We start from the raw sequence: 20521 nt of genomic DNA on the forward strand, positions 1-20521 counted from the left end.
CAAGGTAGCAACAGTCTCTGTCTGCCCTGCAGGTGGAAGGGGCATTTGTCCAGGGCCTTGGCCTCTTCACCCTGGAGGAGCTGCAGTATTCCCCCGAGGGAAGCCTGTACACCCGCGGCCCCAGCACCTACAAGATCCCTGCATTTGGCAGCATCCCCATTGAGTTCAGAGTGTCCCTGCTCCGTGACTCCCCCAACAAGAAGGCCATCTATGCATCCAAGGTACTATTGCCCTGTGTTTGTGCTGCCTTCTGGTCTGCACGGTGGGAGGCCATGGGTGATGACTGATGAGGGGCTCCAGCCACTTTCCACGTGGAGCTGCAGGGGGCTTATCTGGAAGGGAGAAGAGGGCTTGATACTAGCCTTGGTGAGGGCAGTGGAGGGGTGGGCAGTCCTACCTGAGAACCAGGGAACTGGGTTGAGTATGACCCCACCTCCATGTCGTCAAAGCCAGCTCCTTTGTGTGCACTCAGAGGGATTCTTTAATCTAATCGTTTAGGTCAAATCGTGACCTACACCCATGTCTCAGGTGTGCATCCCTGGTGCTTGGTCCTAGAGATGACCTCACGGATACAGCACCCCTGTGGTCCAGTGAGAAGCAGTATGTTCCCTGCAGATGGGGCAACACCTCCATGAACACCCCTTCACCTCCTTCAGTGGATGCCACCTGACCTTAAGCCTTGATCGGCATGCCTGAAGACTTATAACCATCCTCTATTTCCTCCCTGTCCCCAATAAGTATGGAAAAATGATTGAAAATCAATTAAACTGATTGATATAGTCCTAGGTCCAAGAAGAAAGACAGAAAATCACTTGTAACCAATGAAACACACCGCTTTGCTCATCTCATGGTTTACTTTTCTGTGGGTGGGTCTGGGCCACTTTGTGGTCCTTGCCATTGGCTCTCCCACTTTAGCATGCATCAGAACCATTGGGAGCTCATGGCAAAAATGTAGTTCTGTAGGGCCCACCTTGGAAATCTTGATCCCAGGTCCAGGATAGCATCCTGGAACATGCATTTCTAACAAGCTCTCCTAGTGATTCTGATACAGGTAGTCTCTGATCTATGCTTTGGAGGATAAAACAGCCTCTGCTAGAAAATGTTTTAATTCCTGTTTGTCATAAGGCCTATATTCCAGCAGATGCTGTAAGTATAATATGGCACCTGTAAATGTTGGTGTCAGAATTGCAGGTAGATTGTTCCCATAGCCTGATAATGAAAGAAATGGTTAAAATTCATGTCAGGTTTTTTTTGTCTATAAAATGTAATTATTTAATGTAACTTTTAATGGTACATTATATTTGCATGGTGTCATCAGAGAAAATCACATAGCAAGAGTTAACAGAAATATGCCAAGAAGGCTGAGTCATTTACTAGATGGGTTGTTCTGAGCCCCTGATTGATTTTCACTGCTCTTCCTGCCTTGCTTGGTGTGGCCCCTTAGTGCTGGCTGGGGTTCCCAGGCAACACCAGCACTCCTGGTGTGGAGCCTGGGGCCACTTCGCCTGATTTTCTGTCCTATGCTCTGTCCACTCAGGCTATTGGGGAGCCACCCCTCTTCCTGGCCTCCTCCATCTTCTTTGCCATCAAGGATGCCATCCGTGCAGCTCGAGCTCAGCACTCTGATAATAATATCAAGGAGCTCTTCCGTCTAGACAGTCCTGCCACCCCGGAGAAGATCCGCAACGCCTGTGTGGACAAGTTCACCACCCTGGTATGATGCCTCTCAAGTGCCCACTCAGTCCCGGGGAGGCTGGGGCAGAGGTCTGTGACTTGCAGGGGGTGCTCTGCAGAGAGGAGGGGGAGATGTCAGGCTCTCTCTCAACTGGGCAGCCCTGGGTCAATGCCGCCCTTCACTATGCGATTAAGGCACCCCCTTGAACTTGCAGGAAAATAACAAGAAACCCCTGAAAGCTTGTAGCTGGGCCTCGTTAAAGGAAGGAGGGCTGTTTGATGCACAGCCATGACCCACAGATTCCATTATTTTCCGTGAAGATGAGGGTGATGGGTAAAACTCCAGAAGAGCCTAATCTTTAGTGTCCAACACAAGCATTTTTGAGACCCTTCTTTCTTAAAGACACCGTGTGAGGTTCTCTGGAGAGGAAGAGAAAAAGAGGAATTTATTCATTCATCAGATGGCCCTCATTTGTTCTGTGATTACCATGTGCCGTACTGATACTGGGGACTCATAGGTGCCCTTGAAAACTTTGCAGCCTTTTAGGAAACCAGATGATTGTATTGTATTGATTGGTTACTAGCATGGAGGTGTGTGTAGCAGAATGTAACAGGAGTTCCATGGTTGTTGGAATCATTCTGGGAACATGTGGGATACCTGTAGTGGACAATGCCTGGTAAAAGAAGACCATACCAGGACAGTTTCTTCCACCGCTGGAATCTCAGAACCAGCCCAGCGTCTGAGTTATGCTGAAGTGGGCACTGCACAGATAGGACTCTCCAATTGCCTTTGCACAGCAGCCTTTGTTGAGTTAGCAGAACCGGGTTCTTCCTGATACCCAAGTTGGATTTCCTTCTAAGTATTTGATAGGCCTTCCAGGTTTAGAGGTGAAGTGTGTAGTCATGCACCCAAAGTGTTCCAGTGATGGGGAGGGTACAGGAGAGCCCTCGGGGTAGGCAAGTCTGCCATCCTGGACCTCAGCACTGAGGAGGAGGAGGCAGATGGGTCTCCAGTCAGGCCACCCTGCAGGTCTGCCAAGAGCTTCAGCTGTGGAGTAAAGACCACACAGACCAGGTGTGGAGCTCCCAGGCATATGCAGCAGCCTCGTCACAGCCCAGAACTTTCCCACATGGCCCCGATGCTGATAGTTCCTCAAACCCTATTCTCTGAGAGGAGAAGTGCTGCTTGGCTTCAATAAGCTTGCACAGGTTGCAAAGTTAGCTCTTTATAGACAATCTGATACAGAAATCAATGATCTAATGAGCTGCTCCAAGGTGCCAGACCTAAAGCAAAGATTCTATCCCAGGCCCCTCTGCTGTGTTTCAACACACCAGTGATTTAAAATCCCTTCAATGGATTTACCTGAGCAGCTGAATCTATGAACCAATCATGCTTTTGAAGAACTGCGAGTGTCACGAGGAAAAGGACCACTTCTGTATTTGTTCAACCCTGTATCTCCAGAGCCTACCAGAGTGCCTGCCACATGGAAAGTGCTCCATAAAAATAAATGGTTGACTAGCAAATTAAGGGGCCCTGCTCTGGGGACATTCCCAACAGTTGGGACGGCAGAGTGGTCTTTGGTCTTGCAATGGTGTTTGGCATCGGTGGGAGGTAGCATGTGGGCGAGAGGGCAGGAGGGGACACTGTGTCCTGTGCTGTGGAAAGAAAGACCTTGGCAGTGAGTTTTCTATTGTTCTTTCCTAGTGTGTCACTGGCGTACCAGAAAACTGTAAAGCCTGGTCTCTGAGGGTCTGAAGAAAAAGCCCACAGCAGAGTCTGCTTATGCTACACTGGGGCTTCCATGGAGCATGGAGCATAACGCTGCAGAAGATGAATCTATAAAAGTCATAGGATGGCAGTGCTGTGATTCATCAGGATGGTGTTTGGAAGAACACTGAAGGCATCGGAAGATTTTGATCAAAAATATGATTTGCAAATATAGTGATAAGCCAAATCAGAACTGTTAGCCCAAGTGGCTAATATGCAATTAAGGTCATTACGTGTCTGTTTTAATCATGTATTTGAAGTAGGTTTAGGAAGTATTTATGCTATATCTTAAGTCACCGGGAAGCCTGTATAACCTCAAGTTCTGACAGTGTCTGTGCTTCAAAGAGGATTCCCACAAACCTTCAGAAGCTTAAACCAAAGTTACTCTAAATCTGTGTGCTTTTCCTCAAAAGCTTTTCCTATAAACCAATGTACGCCATATGACAACCTCAGATGCATACTTACTTTGAAGTGGGGCAGTGGGGTGAGATTCAAACCCCTACTCACCTTTGGGACATAGGAATAGAATATAGTATGAAATAAATTCAAGGTTAATTGGATCCAGTCTTGTTAAGCTGAATAAAGTAAGATTATTCTGTAACACCAAAAGCCAACCAGCCCAATTATTGAGCGCCTACAATGTGCTAGGTTTCTTCCTCCTCCCCCTTGTGCATTTCAAAAAAAGATCAGGTTAAAAAATCTTAATTTGAACCCAGAGTAATTTCCATCTAGACATGATGCTCCCAAAATCAAGGTCAGCCAGAGGAAAAACAGTCAAGGAGTCATGTTCTCATCCAGCTGTGTCTCTAACTGTTTGTGTGATCTTGGACTCTCACTGCCCTTTTTCTGTGCTTCATTTTACTGCAAAATGAAAGGATTCGACTGGAATAATCTCTAAAGTCTTCTCCGGCTCTGAAAGTCTATAAATACATGACCTGAAAAGTCATCATCTAAGGGATCTGCAGCTAGAAAAGATGTTGTTCCCCTACTACAGTGAGATATCTGGGCCAATTGAACTCGGCTTAGGTCCCCCCAAGTCCCTGAGGTTGGTGAGGAGGACAGGAGAAAGGCAAGTTGCTCCAACAGTGATCTCATCACTACATGGTGCTGGGTGGATGATGTGACATTGCCACGTGCCTTTACTGAATAAAACACACAGTCTTTTGCCAGACGGGGTCCATGGTTCTGGTCATGGAAGGAGGATAGCGGAAACCATGCAGCTGAGCCTGGTGCTTGATGTCATTCATACAGTAAATGATACTGTCAGCTGGTTGGAGTATGAGAAATGCATATTAATCGTGATAATCACACCAAATGCTAATATCTGCCATCTCTTAGCCAGCACTCATTTCTAGAGAATGCACATGCCGAACACTCACATGCACTCACATTGTTACACACACACACCTGTCTACTTTCTTATTCCTCTCTACCCCATCTCTGAATCCAGGGAGACCCGACTTATCACCAGATGGAAAGTACCTACCACAGAGAGAAGACTCTCTTCATTTCTTTTCAGACCTAGACAAGCCACTTCAGGCCAGAGGTATTTTTAAGTGGTCTCAGGAGGGTGAGGGGAAAGCACCATTGACAATCACCCTAGGACTTCCTCCACATTTGCTGGGAGGCCCTTATGGTCACTGAAGGGTAGGAGAAAGGCCCTATTAGGTTGGCCCCTGATGCAGGATGTATGTATAACACAGTGCAGGTCTGGGGTCTTTCCTCATTTCTCCATCCTCTTGGAGAGCCATGAGTCCCAGGAAAAATCAAGTGGAAGTGTTCTTTGTCCTATTGGAGGTGGGTTAAGGGCTTCTTGCAAGGACACTATGCACTTCACAGGCACTTTGGGAATGATAGCATCGGTCCCATGGTAGCTGGTGACTTTGGAGTGGGTCTAGTCTGTCCTGTGAGCTACTATTAATTTGGCCACAGGGACCCTCCCCCATCTCCATCCCCCGCTCCAGGGAGGCCCCCAGGGGCCATGACTGCACCTCTCTGGGAGATGTGGCTGTGGTAGAGTTGCTGGTAATTTGCAGACCTCAGCTGATGAGAACGCTGGCTTTTGAGGAGCTCAGTCCTCATTTCCTTAAGCCCCCCAATCAGGTTCTCTCCTTCCTCAACTACACGGGCTATGTGCTTCTTCAGGGCCAGGCGCTTGCTAAGCTCATGGTTGCGGTGGAAAGAGCATGGGCTGGAAGTGAATCCTCACTTCTGCTCTGGCAGCAGGTGAGTTCTTTTCCCTTGGGCCAATTACTCACCCTCTGAGCCTCAGTGTCCTCATTTATAAAAGGAGGATAGTACGAACTACTGTCAGTGTTGTGATGTTAAATGAGATACCCTACGATAAACACCCAGCACAGAATCTGGCCCCTGTTGAGTGCCCCACCAATGTCAATCCTTTGCTGTTCCAAGATTTTCCCAGCCTCTGTACAAAACCTTTGTAAGTTCAGTGGCCAAACATGTTTATACTGTGTACTTGTAGTAGAGACAGTTCGAAATCCTTTTACTGGATTGTGAGTTCCCAGTTTCTCTAAGTGTTGGCTGTTAACAGCTCATAACTGCTGCTTGTTATCTGGAGAATTGCCCTCAACTAAAAGAGAAGCTAATTCACCTGCGAGGGTATACAGCCCTGCACCCCTCACCTGTTTGGGCAGCCCACAGACAGTGATTGACTGTCACCAGGTGCAGAAGAATGGACCCTTGCTTTAAGGTGTGACCACCTCTGGCGGTTGTGCAATTCTTGCCTCAGACTGCCTGAGGGATAAGGCTGAAACTAGACTCTCGCTCGGCCCGCATCCTGGCTCAGCATCTTCCCCTGCCCTAGCCTGCTTCCCTCATCCTCTCTGTCCTGAGAGCACTCCCCCAGTAAATCACCACATTCAATCCCTTCTAAATCTTTGCTTCTTGGGAACCCACCCTACGGCAGATTGTATGCCATTTTCCACTTGCATAATTTAAAAACACATTATATTCTTGCATCCCTGCCCTCTGGATATTGTATGGATGGGAATCCCTATCCTCTTGTAACATAATGTATGGCTAGGAATTCCCAATTTATTGGGAGTTGAGACTCAGTCTAATGAGGTCAAGTGTGCGCTTGATTGATCTCGACAATACTTTGAATTTCTCCTGAGTCTCGGTCATGATCCATGGCCACTTGCTCCATTCTCACAATAATGTCTCCTGGTCAAAGCATCATCAATTTCCTCTGTTGTTCCTTTGAATGCTCCTCTTTTCCTAAGACAGCAGTCGAGTGCCCACATAAAAGTGACCAGAGCTGTCTGCCTGGCCATTGCTGGTTTCTCATATGTTAATATTTACCTTGGCTCTGAGAATATTACATGTGTTGCTCAAATGGTATACTGAAGTGTAACATTTTACAGTCAGAAGGGAAAGCCCCAAGGGGCCTAGACCAGTGGTCCTCAACTGGGGGTGATTTTGTCCCTTAAGGGACATTTGGCAATGTGTGGAGACCTCTTCATTTGCCACACTGGGGAAGGGGTAGTGACTTCTGGCATCTGGTGGGTCGAGTCTGAAGATGCCACTAAACATCCTACAATGCACAGGGCAGCCCCCTGAAATGAAGAATTATTCAGCTCAAAGTGCCAACAGTGCTGAGGTTGAGAATCCCTGGTTCATTCTACCACCTTGGTATCAGGGAGGTGACTGAGGATTCTGGACGCGGCAGTGGTAGAATTAAAACCTGACTTTTACTTTCTACTGATCTTGTATCTATTTATGTTGTCATAGCATCAGTCCTATGTAGCAAGTGTGTGATAACAAGCTCTCTATAGAATAGAAATCTTCTAAGGCAAGAACATGTCAAGAAATTCTTATTTCTAAGTGCAAACTCATGAGGTATCCATCCCATTGTGGTGAATTACTCTCTCTGCAAAAAAATTATAAATGATGATACTCAACTTTGATATTTGCTTCTAGTCCTTTATCAGACCCACATACTTATCTATTTTGTACTAAAGTTTCTTAAAACATTTCCGTGTGTTGAGACAATCATACCAGCAGTGGAATGTCTGGTATTAGGCATGGCTCAAGTGCTGTGTTTATAACAAGATACACTGTGCATTTGTTTGCTTCCTTGTGGAGGGTCTATGTTTTCCTTTAAGAACTTTTTTTCTTAAATAAAAATAATTTAATTATAGTATGTATAAAACATAAGTAATATGGATAAAAATGCAAAACACATATATATTTCCCACCTAGTTCTAAAAATGTTTGTTTGCTCATATTTGTTCCCCATGTTTAACAATTAACGTTATAAATACAGGTGAAGTCTTTCATTTCATAGCCCCACCATCAGAAGTTCCCCTCTGCCTTGAGGCAATCACTATGCTCAGGTTGGTGTATATTGTCCCTGTGCATGTCTTTACATTTTTACTGTGTATGAATATATCCATAGACAGTGTACAGTACTTGTGTATGAGTGTGTTAAAATTCACACCATCAACCACTAGAATAACTAAAATTAAAAAGACTAAAAACTCAGGTGTGAGTAAGATGCGGAGTAACTGGAACTCTCATACACTGCTAGGGAATTAAATTGGTAAAACCAATTTGGGGAACTATGTGAGTTTCTACTTAAGCTGCAAGTATGCATACCCCCTGACCCAGCAATTGCTGAGCACATAACCAAGAGAAATGCAGGCACGTGTGCACTAAAAGAAAAGTAGAAGATTGATTATAGAAACACTGCTCGTAATAGCCCCAAACTAAAATTCCCATATGTAGATCACCAATCCTATGCATAAGTTAATCATGGCATATTCATATGATGGAATCCCAGTACAGCAAAGTGAATGAATAAACTAGAGCTACACACTTCAATAAGGATGCATCTCACAAACATAATATGGAATTAAAGAGGCCAGACACAAACGAGTACACACTTTCTGTGTGTATGATCTCATGTGTGTAAATTTCAAAAATAGGCTAAACCAATCTGTAGGGTTAGAGGTTATGACAGTAGTTCCTTTGGGATCGGTGTAGCACCTGGACGAGAGCTAGGGGCGTCTTCTGGGATGCTTGGTAATGTTGTATTTCTTAATCTGGCTGCTGGTTACAAGGGTGTGTCACTTTGTGAAACTTCATTGAACTATTCACTATGCTTTGTACATTTTTATGTGTGTACGTTATTCTTCAGTAAAGTTTCCTTTAAAAAAACTACATCCATGATATGATATGGTGATCTCCTTCTGCAGCTCGTTTTCCCTTCTACATTATGCTTTTCATATGTGTCTATCTTGGCCCATTTGATCTAGTTCAGTAATTTTTCTGTTATATAGTGTTTCATTATATGTATATGCTAAAATTTATTTTTTCATCCCTATACCAATGGATATTTACACTGTTTCCAGTCTTTCATTACTACAAACAACACTCTGATAAACATCCTCGAACATCCCTCCTCCTGCAACGTGGGAGAATTGTCCTCTAAGGCCCATACCCAAAATGGCATCTCTGGGCATGTCTTCTCTGTTCCTTTAGTTTCAACTGTTCATGTCATGTTTTAGTTGGGTCTCTTATAAATAGTATATGTGATTGGGGTGTGTGTCTGTTTAAATGCAATTTGAGAATCTTTCTCTTTTAACTGGTAAAATAATGTGTTTACAGTAATTGCAATTAATGGTGTATTTTTATTTATTTCTATCATCTCATTTGGTGTTTCTCTGCTGACCATGTTCTTTATTTCTCTTTTTCTTATTGTCTTCCATTGGTTTAATCAAGCTTTTTCTTTCTCCCTCTCCTCCCTATCCATTCTCTCTACCCGTTTGGCATTTCTACATTCAAATTCTGCTCTTTCAGAGGTAATTTTAAAATTTTTAACATGCACACTGTATTTAGCAGAGCCTACATTTAATTAACGTTTACATGCAGTCACCAAACAGTAGAAGAGCCTCAGCAGGCAGTAACTGTGATCTCCACTCCCTTCCTTCATGTTGCTGTAACGAAGTAGTTTCCCTCCTTAGGGTGTTATTATCACACTCCCACTAGTCATGGTCCTTGCTATTTTTGTATTTTTGTATGGTTGAATATTTAGTTGTACTCATGTTCGCCTTTGTTTTCCTTATCATTGCTTTCATATCCTACTCCTTCCTTCTTGATTCAATTTCTTTCTTTTTTAAAATTAAAAAAAATTTTTATTATGACAACATTGGTCTATAATGTTATATAAATTTCAGATGTACATCATTATATTTAGATTTCTGTGTAGATTACATCTAGTTCACCACCCAAAGACTATTTACCATCCATCACCACACACATGTGACTAGTGACCCCTTTTGCCCTCCTCCCTCCTTTCTTCCCCTCTGGTAACCACCAATCCAATCTCAGTCTCTATATGATTGCTTGTTGTTATTTTTATCTTCTATTTATGAGTGAGATCATATGGTATTTGACTTTCTCCCTCTGACTTATTTCACTGAGCATAATACCCTCAAGGTCCATCCATGTTGTTACAAATGGTCAGATTTCATTCTTTTTATGGCTGAATAGTATTCCATTGTGTATATATACCACATCTTCTTTATCTATTCGTCCCTTCATGGGCACCAACATTGCTTCCCAGTCTTGGCTATTGTGCATAAGGCTGCAATGAACATAGGGGTGCATGTGTCTTTACATATCCATGTTTTCATGTTCTTTGGATAAATACCCAGCAGTATTTTTAGATAGCTGGATCATATGGTAGTTCTATTCTTAATTTTTTGAGGAATCTCCATACTGTTTTCCATAGTGGCTGCACCTGTTTGCACTCCCACCAGAAGTGTATGAGAGTTCCTTTCTCTTCACATCCTCTCCAAACTTGTTGTTTCCTGTCTTGCTAGTTATAGCCATTCTGACAGGAGTGAGGTGATACCTCACTGTAGTTTTGATTTGCATTTCCCTGATAGTTAATGATGTGCAGAAGCGTTTAAGTTTGATGTAGTCCCATTTGTTCATTTTTTCTATTGTTTCCCATGGCCAGTCAGGCATGGTACTTGAAAATATGCTTCTAAGACCGATATTGAAGAGCAGACCGCTTAAGTTTTCTTCTAGAAGTTTCATGGTTTCATTTCTTACATTGAAGTCTTCAATCCATTTTGAGTTAATTTTAGTGTGTGGTGTAAGATCTTGGTATATTCTTATTCTTTTGCATGTAGCTGTCCAGTTTTCCAACACCATTTATTGAAGAGACTTTCCTTTTTCCATTGTATGTTCTTGGCACCCTTGTCAAAAATTAGTTGTCCATAGATGTATGGGTTTATTTCTGGGCTCTCAATTCTATTCCATTATCTGTTTGTCTGTTTTTTGTGCCAGAACCATGCTGCCTTGGTTACTATAGCTTTGTAATATAATTTGAAGTCAGGGAGTGTGATACCTCCAGGTTTGCTCTTTTTTCTCAGGATTCCTTTGGCTATTTGGGATCTTCTCTTGTTCCACAAAAATTTTGGGCTTCTTTGTTATATTTCTGTGAAAAATGTTGTTGCAACTTTGATAGAGATTACGTTGAATCTGTAGATTGCTTTAGGAAGTATGGACATTTTAACTATGTCAGTTCTTCTAATCCAAGTTCATGGAATATCTTTCCATTTCTTTGTGTCTCCTTCTATTGCTTTCAACAGTCTTTTATAGTTTTCAGTGTACAGATCTTTCACCTCTTTGGCTAAGTTTATTCCTAGGTATTTTATTCTTTTGTTGCAATTTTAAATGGCATTGTATTTTTAATTTCTCTTTCTGCTACTTTGTTGTTAGTGTATAGAAACGTGGCTGATTTTTGTATGTTGGTTTTGTATCCTGCAACTTTACTGTATTCATTTATTATTTCCAAAAGTCTTTGGCTGGATTCCTTAGGGTTTCCTATATATAAAATCGTGTTGTCTGCAAATAGTGACAGTTTCACTGCTTCCTTTCTAATTTGGATCCTTTTTATTTCTTTTTCTTGCCTGATTGCTCTGGCTAAGACTTCCAGTATTATGTTAAATAAAGTGATGAAAGTGGGTATCCTTGTCTGATGCCTGTTCTTAGAGGGATAGCTTTCAGTTTTTCTCCATTGAGAATGATATTAACTGTGGGTTTTTCATATGGCCTTCATTATGTTGAGGTACTTTCTTTCTTTATCTATTTTATTCAGAGTTTTTATCATAAATGGGTGCTGTATCTTGTCAAGTGCTTTCCCTGCATCTATTGAGATGATCATATGATTTTTATTCTTCTTTGTGTTGATGTGGTGTGTCACATTGATTTGCAGATGTTGAACCATCCCTGCATCCCTGGATAAATCCCACTTGATCATGGTGTATCATCTTTTTAATGTATTGTATTCGATTTGCTAGTATTTTGTTGAGGATTTTTGCATGCATGTTCATCAGTGATATTGGCCTGTAATTTTCTTTTTTTGTGTTATCCTTGTCTGGTTTTGCTATCAGCTGATCTCTAACCCTGAGCTCATTGGGTTGTATGTTCCAGATGAAATTTACCTTTCAACGCTGTTGTGAGAATAGAATAAGGTAATAAATGGTGGCTACTATGGATTTTAATGAAATGAGACAAATAATAGTATAAATGATTCCTTTAGAACCAGATAATAATATTCTTTTATTGCACAAATTTTAGGGAATATGGTTTTTAAAAATGGGGATTTGATGTGATTGTCTGTATAATTTCACTCGATTTTTTTTTTCTTAGTGGATCCTGACCTTTCTTCTCCATATATCCCAGGACATTTGTTTACTCATTTCTCACTAGAGGGAGGCCTTTTCCATTTTTATTCCTTTTCAGAGGCTTTGTCTTCTTCATAGCAAACGGACTCCTCCAAAGCACCTATCTGATTTACTGTGCTGAATACCCTGCTGAGTGGTACACAAACCTACAGTTTAGTGTGGGTAAGTAAATCTGACCACTTCTCACCCACACCCCGTGTAACACCCTTTCCCACAGTCTAAATCATTATCACCTCTTTACAACCTGTTGCAATAATAATGATTCCATTCTCCTTCTCTCACCCTTACCATGATCTTTTGTCTATACAATAGTCCCCCCTTATCCTTGGGGGGATATATCCCAAGACCCCCAGTGGATGCCTGGAACATCGGATAGCACCCAAGTCTATTTGTACTATGTGTTTTCCTCTACATACATACCTATAATAAAGTTTAGTTTACAAATTAGGCACAGTAAGAGGTTAACAACAATAGCTAATAATAAAATAGAACAATTATAGTAATACACTATAGTGAAAGTTACTGTAGATCTTAGCAACCTCAGCATATGATTTCTTTTTCTTTATTAAGTTGAGAACTTTGAGCTTTTCACTTAAAGGAAGCACTTTTTTGCTTCTCCTTGGCATATCTGAATTCCCAGGATCACTGCTCTTGCGCTTTGGGGCCCTGAACACAAGCACTGTGATACCACCACAGTTGATCAGATAACTGAGACGGCTACTAAGTTAGTAACATGCAGGGAGCTTATACAGTGTGGACATGCTGGACAAAGAGATGATTCACGTCCTGGATGGGAAGGAGCAAGATAGCATGAGATTTCATCATGCTACTCGGAATGGCATGCAATTTAAAACTTACGAATTGTTAATTTCTAGAGTTTTCCATTTAATATTTTCAGACTACAATTCACTGCGGGTAACTGAAACCAGAGAAAGTGAAACCGTGGATAATGGGGCACTACTATATAGAAGCTTGAGAGAGCTTTGGAAAATAACGTGTCATTCCTCATCTCAAAACTCTCCAATGCATTTCCATTACTCTTAGGATAAAATAAAAATTCCTTACTACTGCCTATGAAACCCAAACATTCTTGGTCTTGCTGATTTCCCAAACCCTGTTTCCTGCCCCCATCCACCCCATTTACTGTGCTGCAGCCCCAGTGGCCTTTCTGCTGCACCTGAAATGGTCAAATTTGTCCTGCCTCAGAGCTTTTGTACAGACTACTCCCTTTGCCTGGAATGCTTTGTCCCTATATATTCATGGAGTTTGGTTCCTCACTTTATTTATGTCTCCATCAATTCGCACCTCCTCAAAGAGATTTTTCCTGACCACCCTATCTAAAATAGTAGGAAACACAGATGGCTGAATTTTTTTTTTTATTCTCTGCGAGAGGAACTAAAATGCAGGAAGGTTCAATTGTTTGTACACTATTTCGGCTCAAACAAAAAATCTAGGGGTTATCCTTAATTCCTCTCTTTACATCACACATCACATTCTTTCCGTCAGCTTAGTACTGCAGGCTCTAGCTCCAAAACAGGTGCCAGCTGGGCTCACTTCTCCCTAACGGCATTAACTCATGCTAGTCTGAGCCATGATGACCTCTTGCCTGGACTGCCACAGTGACCTTCAAACTACACTTCCTCCCTCTGGTCCCAGCCTTCGCTAGCCCCTTCTCCACACTCAGTCAGACGGAACATTTGAAAACACAAATGACCAGAGGATTAGTTGTACAAATGCTGATGCATGCACACAATGGAGTATTCTGGAGCCACAAAAACAAACAAACAAAATAAAACAAAAACAAGGAAGACCTTTGTGTGCTCATGTGGAGACATCTCCAGAACACGTGGTTAAATAAAAAGAAAATGTAAACAGTGTAGATAGTATGCTACTTTTTATGCGGTAAAAGGAAAATGTGTGTGTGTGTAAAATTGGAAAAGGAAATGTTGAATTGATAAAAAAAGAAACTAATTTAAAAAAAGGTTACCTGTAGGGTTTGGGGTAAAGAGAATGGGATGATGGGCACAGCTTTTCTTTTAATATCGTTTTCTCCTTTGAATCATGAAACATCATAATTTAGTTAAAAAAATATAAGTGGAAAAAATTGAGAATAAATAAATGTACTTAATTGCATATTAAACTGGTAACATAGCTACACAGGAAAATGATTTATGCCAGTTTACAGGAAATACAGAGAATAAAGAAAAGTAAAATGCCATCATGAGGAAGTAAGCCAGAATTCCCAAAGGGGGGCATTCTGAGGGACAGCTGTCTGATCTTTTCAAGAAGTCGATGTCCTGAAAAACAAACAAACAAAAAGGCAGGGGTCTGGGCTAGATTAAAGGATCCTTAAAGGATATAATGACCTGAGGCCAGGTGTGCTCCTATATTGACCTTAGTTTGCTTAAACCAGCTATAACAGGCGTTTTGGGGACAGCTGAGGAAATTGGAATATGGTCTAGATATTACATAAGATGAAAACCTGGAAGGATATGCACTAAGTAGTGTTTATTGGTGGTAATTTCTAAGTGGTAGGAATAAAATGTCTTAGTTTTCTTATTTTTGCTAATTGTTTAATTTTCCACATAATGTATATACTTTTATAATAATAAAAAACTGGAGATCAGATCTTATTTCTCCCCTGCTTAACACCTGCCAATGGCTTCCTTTACACTTAAAAACCCAAACACCTCGTCAAGGCCTATGGTGCTTGATGTGATTTTTTGCTTATTATTCTACCTGTCTGTCCTCACTTTTCCTTCTATCTTAAAGCTTCAACTGCACCAGCCTTCCTTCTGTTTCTCAGACACACTAGACCTGTTCTAGCCTCAGGGCCTTTGCACCTGTCAACTCCTCTAGTAGATTGTCTCCCTCAGACCTTTGGATTCTCATTATTCAAATCACAGGACAAATGCCCAATCTTCAGAAAAGCGTTTCCTCTCCACCTCATCTAAAGTGGAGCCACCTCCTCCCCACCCCAATTCACTCTGTATCTCAGTATCCTACTTTGATTTTCTGCTTTGCAGTGGTATTGTGTGAATTTAAATTATTTTAATTCAGTCCTGTGTTCCTCCACTAAAATGCAAGCTCCATGAGAACAGACACCTTGACTGGTTTCCCACTACTGTATGCCTGGTGTTTAGGACAGTGTTTAGTACATGGTAAGCCCTCAATATATGTTAGTTGAATAAATGAATGAATGAATGAACACATGACTGAGTCTCATACCTTCCTTGTGAAATAGGAACTGTTAGAATCTACATTGTACAGATGAGAAAAATGAGGCTGAGAGAGGTTAAGTGACTTGTCCAAGGACACACAGACATCTTTTCCAAGGTTCCTGCTTTGTCCACTGCTGTGCATGCTATCCCCCCTCCCTCTCTCCACCCCCGACCCCCGCCACTGGTGTCCCTCCCCAGTTTCCCTTTCTTCCAGGCCAATGATCTTTTGACAACATCGAAAATCGTTGTTTCATATCATAGCAAATGAGGTGAGAGTAGATCTGAAGGTTTTTAATTCAACTGTTCTTGCTTTTTGCCTCATGTATTTTGATCAGCACAAATACACTTTGTTGAGAGGTGAGGTTGGTCCTGTATGTGGAACAGTGAGTGTTTCTGGGCTGTAATGATTCCCATTGGGATGTAAGACCTAGCATCCCTGATCCTGGCTCTCTTCACCTCAGACCAGAGCCCTTTGTGTACCAGTGGATGGGGAAGGAGAGTGCGTGTGTGAACGGGCAGTGGTGGAAACCAGTTTGCTGGTGCCAAGCTCTCCAATGTAGCTCACATTACTTTCATGAGAATGGTTGTATCAATCAAGAATGTTCTCAGCAACAAGTCACAGAAAACCAACTCATAGTGGCTTAAAAAGTAAAGAATTTATATTTCTTGCATAACAAGAATGTCCAAAGGTAGGTGGCTTCCACATTCCTTTAGTTGCTTAAAGCAATGCCACAAAGATCCCAGGAACTTTCCATCTTCCTGCTCCACTGTTCTCAGCATGTTTACCTCTGGTCCTCATGATAATCACTTATGATGGCAAGCCAGTTGCTACAGCTCAAGGCATCACATCTGGCAATGAAGGAGGAGGGAGGCAGCAGAGGCACTGGTGCCATCTGCCCTTTTATCAGAAAAGTAAAGGATTTCCAAGGAAGCCCCCAGAGGAAGCTCACAGCCTCTTGGCAGAAGTAGGTCACATGACAACTTTCCTGCCTTCCAGCCTCTATAGCGGGGATGGCAAAGGAGAAGGAGTTAGAATTAGATGATGAGTTTGCCACCCACAGTTTGATTATTTGTGAGTGAGCCCAAGGTTTGCCATTCATTCACTCATTTATTTGTTTTTTAAATTTAAGTACTGGACAGTGGTGTTGCCTTCTTTTCTCTGCTCTCTCACCTGCCTGCATTGCAGGACACTGTGCAGTTCTAGCCTTTTGGTCTATGAAACAGCATGGCCCCTTCACCCAAATGTGGGACCATGGCTAATTGCCCCCCCTTTTTTCCTGTATCTTAGTACTATTCATCAAATTAAAATTAAATGCCTTTTTGTTCATTTTTAGAGAAAAAGTTAGCACATGAGAAAAACACCAAATCAGGATACATTTTTAACTCCTTCCCTCTCTCTTCTTTGCCAAGGTGTCTTCTTATTTATTTTGATAATGGGAATCAACATTCAACAACTTTCTTTTTTCCATAGCCTTATTTTTTTGGTTCCTTTTTTTAAAATAATTTTTTCTTTTGTGAGGAAGATTGGCCCAGAGCTAATATCTGTTGCCAATCTTCCTCTTTTTTTCCCTCCCCAAAGCCCCGGTACATAGTTGTATATCATTGTTGCTAGTCGTTCTAGTTCCTCCATGAGGAATGCCGCCATAGCATGTCTTGATGAGTGGTGCCTAGGTCTGTGCCAAGGATCCGAACCTGAAAACCCCGGCTGCCAAAGCAGAGTGCACAAACTTAACCACTCAGCCTTGGAGCCGGCCCGGAATCAACATTCATAGTGACTATATTGTGAAGGCTCAGGAACCCTGGAGAAATCATCTATAATATTTCATAAGGTAATGTATTCCCTCCCCTTCGGTTTCCACTCTTCCTTGGGAGCCTGCCCCAGGGATTGTGCTATGATCAACAAATGGAGAGGGGACAGTGAGGGCACAAATGACACAATATATCCTGATTTGCCCCTGACTTCTCCTCCACATCCCATCTGACCCACAACACATTTGCATTTCTGATCTGCACCTGAAAGTCCAAGAGAGGTCCAAGAGCCCTCAGGAAGGTGCAAGATCACAATACCCTGAAGGTGGGGGGAAATGTGAGCCTCAAGGTAGGGTGGAAATAGGCTGCCGCTTAGTTGCAGTGAGATTATCGTGTGCAGTATTAAGGTTCTCCAGAGAAAGAGAACAAATAGGATATAGATATAGGTGATATAGATAAAGCTATAGATATGTAAAGAGATTTATTATAAGGAATTGGCTTACGTGATATGGAGGCTGAGAAGTCCCATGATCTGCCATCTGCAAGTTGGAACTTACAGTGCGGGAGAAGACTGATGTCCCAGCTCGAAGAGAGTCAGGCAGAGAGAGTGAATTCTCCCTTACTCCACCTTTTGGTTCTATGCAGGCCTTCAGTGGATTGGACAAGGCCTACCCACGTTGGGGAGGGCAATCTTCTTTGCTCAGTCTATCAATTCAGATGTTTGTCTCATCCAGAAACGCCATCACGCACAAACCAGTAATAATGGTTAACCAAATATATGGGCACCCTATCTGGGCCCAGTCAAGTTGACACAAAAAATTAACTGTCGTGTGTACACAAAATGTCAATCCTTCCCAGGTTAGGAAACAAAGCATACATGAACAACAAATTTGTCCTCTCCCACTGGTCTAGGCTTACCTGTGAGTAACTCATGGGTAGTACTTGTGTATTTCCTGCCACTTGTATATTCGTAAAGGGATGGAGAGCCATATTTACCTAATCAAAAGTTAGGATGGGGGACCAGCCCCATGGCCTAGTGGTTAAGTGTGGTATGCTCCTCCTTGGTGCCCCTGGTTCACAGGTTTGGATCCTGGACACGGACCTATACCACTCATCAGCCATGCTGTGGCAGTGACATACGTACAGAATAGAGGAAGATTGGCACAGATGTTAGCTCAGGGCTAATCTACCTTAAGCAAAAAAAAAAAAAAAAAAAAGTGGAAGATTGGCAACAGATGTTGGATCTGGGCAAGTCTTGATCAGAGGAAAATAGAATTAGGATGGGAGGTCTTGTAAGTACAAGTGCATTTTCAGTTTTAAAGGCACAGAATATTTGAAACCCTAACCATTCCCAAGAAAATAGGCTGTAAGACTGACAAGTATAAGCAGGTGGGAGTGAGCCAGTCCAAATAATCCTTCAATATTTGGGATGGGTATTTGTGTAGGTCAATGGCTTCCACCCTTTTTGATGTAAATACAACCTTTACATTAAAAAATTTACTGAATTGTAAATTGATATCAGTGCAGATTAATATCCATTGATTAAGGAAACAATGTCAAAACTACTATGCATTCAATAACACATTTAAATGTGGCCAACACGCTGACAGTATCTACGTCAGACAAAAATAATACTCTGTGCTGAGATAAACAATTTGCTTTATTTATAGATGATTTATAGACACGTTGCAATAGGTCAGCGGTTCCTCCTGGGGTTGGGGGAATTGCAGGTTGGGAACTGCCAATGTGATGTTATCCCTGAGGAAGCTGACTTTAAAGGATTTCAAATTTTAAATCTTCACTCAATAACCGGAATAAATAAACAAGAGCAGAGACAACCCTTAAAAGCTAAATTGCCAAGGTTAGTTTCCAATTATTGAGTTGTGTTAGAGAACAATTTAAAGACAAAATATCCTTTATATAATTACAGAGAGAAAATATTTGTTTTGGGTGAAACTTTCCTGCTTTAGTGTGGGGCAGAAATTCTGAGTGTAGATATATACACTATCATTAGAAATGTGTTGATTTCTAGACACAGTTTTGAGGTCGGAAATACGTGGTTGGATATCAAAGTAAACCTTTTAAAACCGTAGAAGCAGACCTCATCAGCCTCCAGCAGGGCAGAGCCCTGTAGCTCCCGCTCCCTACTTTAAAAGTGAATAGAGTGGATTGCTTTGCAGAGCTGGAGGGCAAATGCCAAAGGAGGATCTAATTATTTCTCACGTCAATTCAGGTTTTCATTACTTTCATGTAGTGAGTTGTTTCACTTCGTGTGACGGTCAATGTGAAGGATGCTGACCAGCCATGTGGGTGTCCAGGCAAGGGGTGAACAGGTTAGAGGTGGCCTGGAAACGTTACTAGAACAAAGCGAAAACCAGACCTCCTGAACCTCGTCCTTGTTCTGTCCAGAACCAGAGGTCCAGCAGTGCGTAGAGATCTGGATGGGGCCCATCAAGCAGTTGGGGCCACTCCTCAGGCTTCCAGGATGTTCTGAGGGCGACAGGCTGCTGTTGCTTTGCTTTCATTCTAACCAAAGAATATTCCACCAGACTTCGACGACTGTGAAGGGAGTCTCCAGTCGCACATTTGTTCTAGCTGCCTTTATGTATTTTGGAATAAAGCAGAGGGGTTTTAATGTCACAGTGATCCAGCTCTGATGATCAACTTGTTGATTCTTCTGCACACAGGTGGATTGTTTACCTATGTTTCGGGAGCCAATTTCCTTGGTGACATCATTGAATGGAGTGGCTGTGCACTGGCCTCTTGGTCCCTCCTAGCACTTGCATTTGCATTTTTCTCTTTTTCTCACTTTGTTTCCTTGGGCTGTGAGCTTTTCACCACCATAGGTAAACTTGTCAATCAAGGTGGCAGCATTCATGTAGCTTTCTTCTCCAAAAAGTCTTTTGGCTCACTGAGTCAGGTGTAGAAACCTAAGACATTTATTTTTATAAGGTAAGGTTACAACAATCCAGACCAGTAAATTCCAACTTCTTGGTCTTTCACTGAAGTTGGAATTTAGCTGGATGACAGTAGCAGTAACAATTTTTTTCTATAAACAAAAATAAACCTGTGTAGACAGAGGCACCCGAGGTGACTTGGGAAGCCACCATGCCACCTTGCTGAAGAAGGCTTCCCAGTGAGAAGTGCCTTGGTCCACATGAGTTAGTTGACCCAGCCTCTGTGCCCTCCTAGCAGGCTCACCTGGCCATGGCTTCTGGTTGGCAGTGGGCTATACATAAGAGTCAAGAGGTACAAGAAGCAGCTTCCATTTCCATGTTTCAATTCAAGTCACTTCTGCCACATTTCTCGAAGCTTGTGCCATGGACACCACTTTCTAAAGCTTCGCAAATAGTTCTGAGGTACAGCCAAGCTAGAGAATCACTGTGGAA

General features: G+C 42.3%; 1 protein-coding gene across 1 annotated transcript in view; it reads left to right on the forward strand.

Annotated features, from left to right (window-relative positions):
• XDH (xanthine dehydrogenase) overlaps positions 1-20521 on the forward strand; it is a 132725-nt gene that overhangs the window by 17930 nt on the left and 94274 nt on the right. The gene's annotated exons all lie outside the window — the stretch shown is intronic.

The sequence above is a fragment of the Equus quagga genome, chromosome 5 (assembly GCF_021613505.1).
Source record: "Equus quagga isolate Etosha38 chromosome 5, UCLA_HA_Equagga_1.0, whole genome shotgun sequence".
Taxonomy (NCBI): Eukaryota; Metazoa; Chordata; class Mammalia; order Perissodactyla; family Equidae; genus Equus; species Equus quagga.